The sequence below is a fragment of the Arachis hypogaea genome, chromosome 10 (assembly GCF_003086295.3).
Source record: "Arachis hypogaea cultivar Tifrunner chromosome 10, arahy.Tifrunner.gnm2.J5K5, whole genome shotgun sequence".
Taxonomy (NCBI): Eukaryota; Viridiplantae; Streptophyta; class Magnoliopsida; order Fabales; family Fabaceae; genus Arachis; species Arachis hypogaea.
In genome coordinates this window covers 44,359,794-44,366,939 of record NC_092045.1, presented here as the reverse complement: position 1 = coordinate 44,366,939, position 7,146 = coordinate 44,359,794, and the positions used below count along the sequence as shown (strand labels likewise).

At 36.6% G+C, this 7,146-nt stretch overlaps 1 long non-coding RNA gene across 1 annotated transcript; it reads right to left on the bottom strand.

Annotated features, from left to right (window-relative positions):
• Positions 1 to 298: 298 nt before the first annotated feature.
• LOC140175843 (uncharacterized) lies at positions 299 to 4,323 on the bottom strand. The gene is made up of 2 exons (XR_011866626.1): positions 3,365 to 4,323; positions 299 to 512 (listed from the first exon to the last, which is right to left on the bottom strand). It is a non-coding gene; the product is annotated as an uncharacterized lncRNA (long non-coding RNA).
• Between the last annotated feature and the right edge of the window lie 2,823 nt (positions 4,324 to 7,146).

Below are 7,146 nucleotides of genomic sequence, written 5' to 3'. Positions count from 1 at the left end.
CTTCAAAGGGCTATAACTTGAGCTACAGACGTTCAATTGATGTGCTTCCAGTTGCGTTGGAAAGCTGACATTCAGAGCTTTCCAACGATATATAGCAATCCATATTTAGCGTACAATTGTTGTAACGACCCAACTTCCAGAACGTCATGATCGTACCGAAAGTGAGGTGTTACCAACCTGCTTTCCTTTACTAACTATTTACTATTGAGCCTTTAGTTCGACATCGCGATTTTGTTTTAGTAAAAATACCAGAAAATTTTGTTTTTATTTATCAAATCATATAACAAGCATCACCAAGTAATAATAATCACATAATCATTAATAATAATATCTGTCATACAAAAGATTTCAAATAAAACTCGCATACAAATCTTATCCCTCTGTATAAAATAAAAATGTTAAGCAATAAGAGCGAGGGAACTTCTATGAAAATAACTCGAGTCATAAACTTAACTCATAAATAAGATCTATGATCGCCTGCAGCTTCAAACGGAGTCTTCGAACCTGTGTCACTGAAAGGGTGGAAGATTTTGGGGTGAGAACAAACCACACGTTCTCAGTAGGGAATGGGAATGCCGTAAAAGTAATGATTAACATGCAAATAATTAACTTTGCTTAATAATCCATCTTTGTCAAACCCTTTGAAATACTTGTCAATCTTACTTTAGTTAAATAATTACTTTCTTTGAATTTCTAAACCCAAAACCGATCTCAATTTCAAAACTTGTCATATTAAATACCTTTCAGCCACATAATTGATTCAAAGTCATAACAACAGATATTAATCATCTCTATCCATTCACAAACTACTAGCACAGGTAAGAAACTCAATTCAACACAAACAAATCACAATAAGACAAGCAACACAATCACAAACAAGTAATACAAGCAATACAACCAAATGCAAATACACAACTAATATGATGCATGTCTGTCCTAAGCAGGCCATGAGCTCACGTGTCGGTTTACACCCTGCAACCCGACATTACCTAGGAACAAGTCCCAGATATGGCTTCCCTTTGTGTCCTTAGTGCATATGTGTCGGTGGTAAGAATACCACTCCTTCGTGACTACCGGCAATCGGCGCAAAGCCCGACCCCATAATATACGCACAAGGGGAAACAGTGATCTTCAGTTCGTGGGCGTCCCCGAGATCAATTCACAAACAAAACAGAGATCTTCAGTTCGTGGGTTATACCCGAGATCAATTCACAAACAAAACAAAGATCTTCAGTTCGTGGGTTTTCCCCGAGATCAATACATAACAAACACGATCTTCAGTTCGTGGGCTATACCCGAGATCAATACACAGCAAACAATGATCTTCAGTTCGTGGGTTATACCCGAGATCAACATACAACAATTCATGGGTTATTCCCGTAATCAATGATTATCAGTCCGTGGGTTTTTCCCGCATATAAAACAAATAACAATTTATAGGTTTCCCCGAGATCAATGATCATTCAGTTCGTGGGTACTTCCCGAATTTAACCAATTATCAACTCATGGGTTTTCCCCGTAGTTAAACAACTAACAGTTCGTGGGGTTTTCCCGCCTTTTATCACTTTTCATCTTCCTTTCCAAAACGCAACAATCCACATATCAATTCGTCATTCTCTCTTTTCCTTTGATTTCTTAACATTTTTCTTTAAACCTTTCTTATCTTTCTCAGGCATTTATCCATAAAAATCTTAACCATCAAGCCAGTCATAATCTCTACTTTAGCAATCTTGACTCAAGCCAACTTTAAAACTATCTTTCAGTTTAGCTCTCTATCAAAGACTCAAGAAAATCATTTATTTTAAATTCATTAAACATTTTTCAAAACATAAGCTTTCATTAGAAGTAATTAAATAAAACTCTTTCTCAAGTTTACTAATTTTTCCAAAGATTCAAAAATCATCTCTCTTTACTATTCCAATTCAAATATTATAAATTCATCAAACTTCTAAACAGCAATCCTTTATTTTAAACCCAGAACATAATTCTTTTCATATTAATTCAATCTTAAAACACGGTTTCTTTCTTAAATAATTTATTTTGAAAGTATAAACCTTTTCTTGGTAAATCGACTTCAAAATAGAATAATTCTTTTCTTAACTAAATAAAAGTCAAGTAATATAATTTTCCAAATTCAAAGGTTCTAAAATAACTTTTCAAATAAAACCTCATATTTTTTTATAAAATTTCGGCAGCACCTCCCCTAAAACTCGGACTTAGCCACCCTAACGGGTTCCCTCTTTCTCAACAATTCAACAATCCTTTCTCAACAATTATCAAATACAAGATTCTCAAGCAACCAGAAAATCCACAATTCATAATATTTAACAAATCAATCATACTCCGCAATTTCTGCTAATCCATCAATCCAATCTCACCATTTCATATTTACTTTTCACTTATCATAAAATCCTTTCAAAATTAACCACAATCAATTCTCCATCCATTTATCAACAACTTCCATAACAGATTCTCAATAATCATCTCATCATAATTCAGTTTAAGAACTAACATACTTTCATCAATTAAAATCAGAATTTCACCCAGTCATTATTTTTTTCTAAAGGTAAACCAGTCTAACTTTAAAAACTCATAACTAATCTCCCAAACCAATCTTCAATCAGTCACCAACCAAATCCACTACCATTACAATATATCAAATAACCAGCACATCATTCAATTCAATATAAATCCATCAAAGAACAGAATTTCAGTCAATTTGCAACCATCAGGCAAACCAGCTTATAACAACCAGCTCAACATAATCAAATAACAAGATTCTCAGTAATGCCAAACAATCAGAAAATCGGAAATAGTTACAGCCTCAAATCAAAATCAGTATCACCAGTTAATCATTCACCGCAACAAAACCAATCACAATTCAAACTCAATTCATCAATCATCAACATGTTAGTTTTTCTTTATAATTAATTCAACTTATTTTAATTTAGTAAATAGCACCAGTTTAATCACCGTTCACAACCACATTTAATTCAAATCATAACTCAGAAAAATCACCACTTACAGCCACATTTCAACCAATTCCAACCCATCACAAGTTCATTTTACAGCCATTCCAATATATTAAAATTCCAATCCAATATAAAATAATTCAAAATACAATTCACAACCAGATTTCAACCAATTCAGCAATATTACATAAGATCAGAATTTCCAACAAATCCATCAAAATTAGAAAACCAATATCAGTCACAGCATTAACCAAAATTAATCCAAATTTTACAACTTCAAACCAAGCCTATTCCTATCAATTAATCATATTTATGAATTATTTGCAATTATTCACTAAACCTCTTTGGCATTCATAAGTTAAAAGCTGTTAATTTCAAATAAAATCCCCTACCTCGATGTCGAAACTCACGATCACTAAACCCAGCAGCTCCGTTGGCAGTTCTAACATCCATTCTACTCTCTTAGCAGCTACCATGATGATTCTGGGCAGCTCCAGTGATGGTGAAAGGTCTCAGCGTCAGCCAAACGGTGATGGTAATGGCTCAGAGTGGATCTAGAGCAAGGACAGAGCAACACAACCAATAGTTCCAGCAGTGGCGGTGGCTTCTTCTCAGACTCCATAAACTAGAAGCAGAGGTAGGACTGGCGAGCCTTCTTCCTCTAGCAGCGGCTTGGTGAGACGCAGCAGCAGCAGGGTGCGCCAATAGCGGCGCTGCAACTCAGTAACAGCGACGTGGTGGCAGCTCGTGAGGATGGCGACGGCAACTAGATCTCCAGCGACGATACTGAAATGGCAGTGGCGTTCCCGGCGGCAGCAGTGGCGGTTCTCAGCGGCAGGAGTTTGGTCATGGCGGTGCAGCTCCCAGCAGCGACGGCGGCGACAGCAGGGCACTGACGGCGGTGACTGAAACGGCGAGGGACGGCGGATCTGATGGCAGACCTGACGGCAAGGCGAGCTCCCTCTCTTCTTCGCGAATGGCGACTGTCAATAGGGAGGGTGGATGGCGGCGACGCAGGCAACGGGACGCGGCGGAGAACCCCCTTCCCGCGGTGACTCCCTCGCGAGTCTTCTCTCTCTGCCCAATCTCTCTCTCTCTTCGTGCTCGCTGGCAGGGGCAAGATGGCGGCGACAGAACCCAGCAGCGGCAGCTCTCCGGCGTGGATCTTGGCTCGCGCTCGCCTCTGTGTGTGTGTTTAATTGTGTGTGTTTGTTACGTAAGGGAAGGTGAGGCTGCAGTTGTTAGGGTTGAGGGATGAAGCTGAGTGAGTGAAAGGGGGAAACGGCGCTGGGGTGAGGGGTAACTGGGTTAGGTTTCTGTATTTGGGAAATTAGGGTTTGTAAATTAATTTGGGAATTAGGGTTAGAAATTAGGATTTTATAAAAGAATATGGATAGATATGAATAGATATTTTGATAAAATTGGAGGATAGGATAATTTTAGAATCAAATATACTCTATTAAAAATATTTAGAAACATTATTTATCAACATATTGCTAAGTTTAATCAATTATTTCTAATTTACATTATAAAATGAACAAGTTAATTATATTTTGTAAAGTACAATTTAAATTCAAATATCAATTTTCTAAATTAAATCATACAAATCTCTATTATTTTTCTATCTCTGAAACTTTAATTTCAATTTATAAAGTAATTAATCATAATAAAAATTGTACACAAACATTAATTGACTTAAACTTAAAGTATTTATAAATATCAATCTAATCATTTCTAATAAAATAATTTCTAGGAGTTCGAATTAATAACATAATTCATTCAAAATAGAACTTATTTAAATTAAATTATACAATGCTTTCTTATTTTTCAATTATCAAACTTATAATTTCAATTATACCAAATATCTAATAAAGTTTATATAAACATTCTAATTAATTTAAACTCCAATTATGATGAAACTCCATTTAATTACCTTTAGTAAAATAATTTTCTTAAAATAAATCACAAATAACTAATTATTTGATTTTCAAAAACTAGGGTCGTTACAATTGTGGCAGGAATGAAAGGCATCTTTAAGGGCCAAAAATAAGCGAAAATAAACCAATGTGCTTCCACCAAGGTTCGAAGCTGGAGCCTCACTCCAAAGCAAAGTAGCGCTCATTATTCTGCTCTGCCCTCTTAGCGAGCAGGGCAATGTCGTGCTCTTCTTGAAGAAAATCCAAGAAAAATCAACTCCAAGTGCTACCCATGGGTTTCGAACCAAGCACCTAAGGGGAAGTGGGGAGCGCTACACACAAGGGAGCTTGCGCGCATCACTTTGACACGGCCCAGGGAAGCATGGCACGCACCATGCCACCACTGCCCTGCTCTCCACAAGGGCAGGGCAGCATCCTGATGCTTCCAAGCCTTGGCACACAAATTGGATACCCGCACGCACCATTTCCTGCTCTGCCCTCCACAAGGGCAGGGCAGCCTCTTGGGAGCAAACACTCATGGGCCAAAATTCAACCAAAATTCCATTTAAATTCAATTCCTCTCCAAATTGAATCAAGACCAACCAAACCCATTTCTCCTCAAATCCAAAGCAAGCAAAGCCCACATCATCACTCAAAGGCACATGGATCAATTAAATTAGGATTTTCATTTTTGTAATTTGTTTTAATTTCATTTTTATTTTTCATTTAGTAAAGCCTATATAAAGGCATCAATTGGAGCTTGATTGGGAAGAAGGCTGGCTCCATTAGGGAGTAGTAGTAGTAGATAGCTCTCTCTTTTAATTTTCCTTTCAGTTTAAATTTTGGATCAAGAATTGAAGGAATTCTGTTTCAATCCTCCATCTGAAATTCATTTGTGTTCTTCTGCATAATTGAGGAAATTAAGAAATTGGATCTGAAGTTTCTTTTACTGCTTTCATCTTTCTTCTCTTCTGCAAGTTGTCTTCTACTTTGATCAAGGAAGGAATTGAGATCTAGACTTGTTTTCTAGTCTCTATGATTTCCTGAGATTTTCAATTTTATTCTGCACTTAAGCTGAACTTAATTTCTGTTTGCTCCTTCAAGAAATTTTGCCTTGCTGTTTACATCTGCTGCTTTTATTTCATCTGCATTTTTACCTTTCTGTTTCTATTGCTTCTAATTTACTTTCAAGCACTTTAATCTCCCTGCAATTGTTCTAAGCTTGGATCTACTGCTTTCATTTAATTTCCAGCACCCCAGCCCCCTTTACATTTGATGCAATTTACTTTTCTTGCAATTTAAGTTTCAGCTATTTTACTTTCTTGTTCTTTAAGTTACTTGCAATTTTGCTTTTTGCACTTTAATTTTCTTTGCTATTTACTTTCTGTTGGCTACACTTCATCCAAATTCACTTCAATGTTAGCTTGACTAAACTAATCACCCACTAAAATTGCTTGATCCATCAATCCCTGTGGGATCGACCTCACTCTAAGTGAGTTATTACTACTTGATGTGACCCGGTACACTTGCCAGTTGGATTTGTGTGTTGGAAATTCATTTTTTCGTAAAAACACCATCAAGTTTTTGGCGCCGTTGCCGGGGATTGATTAGATCAACAATGATTAAGTGGGTGAGAAGTCTATATCAAGCATTTTTTTGTTTTTGTTCTCTGTTTTAAATTGATAGAAAGGTGTTTGAGTTATTGCCTCACTAAGAAATTCTATCTCTGTGACATGAATTTCAAATTTCATTGATGTTTACAAAGTACAAATGGAGTTCAACTCATCTTATGGTCAAACAAAATTTTATGGGATATCACCCACCATCACCGATCTCTAATGATGTTTGGGAATATCACCAAGAAAATACAAATTCTAAGCACTCCAGTCCATGGAGATTTGCTTCACAGACACAAGATGAGCAAGAAAACCATATGGGATATTTCTCTCCACCACAAAATGATGCAAGTCATAATTCCAATGGTGGCTGGGAAAGGAATTCTAATGCTCTATTGATATTCATCCAAAGATATCATCACTTGACCATGCTTTAACAAAAAGCCCCTTTCAAAACTTACCACTCACACAAACTTCCAATAGCCAAAGAATCTCAAAGCTTGAGTCCATGCTCAAAAGATTTGCGGAGGAGAAAGAGAAGTACCAGAAAGAACAAGAGAACTCCCTCAAAAATATGGAAGTGCAGTTAGGCCAATTGTCGAAAGCATGGAAGGAGAAAATGGAAAAACAAAAACAAAAGGT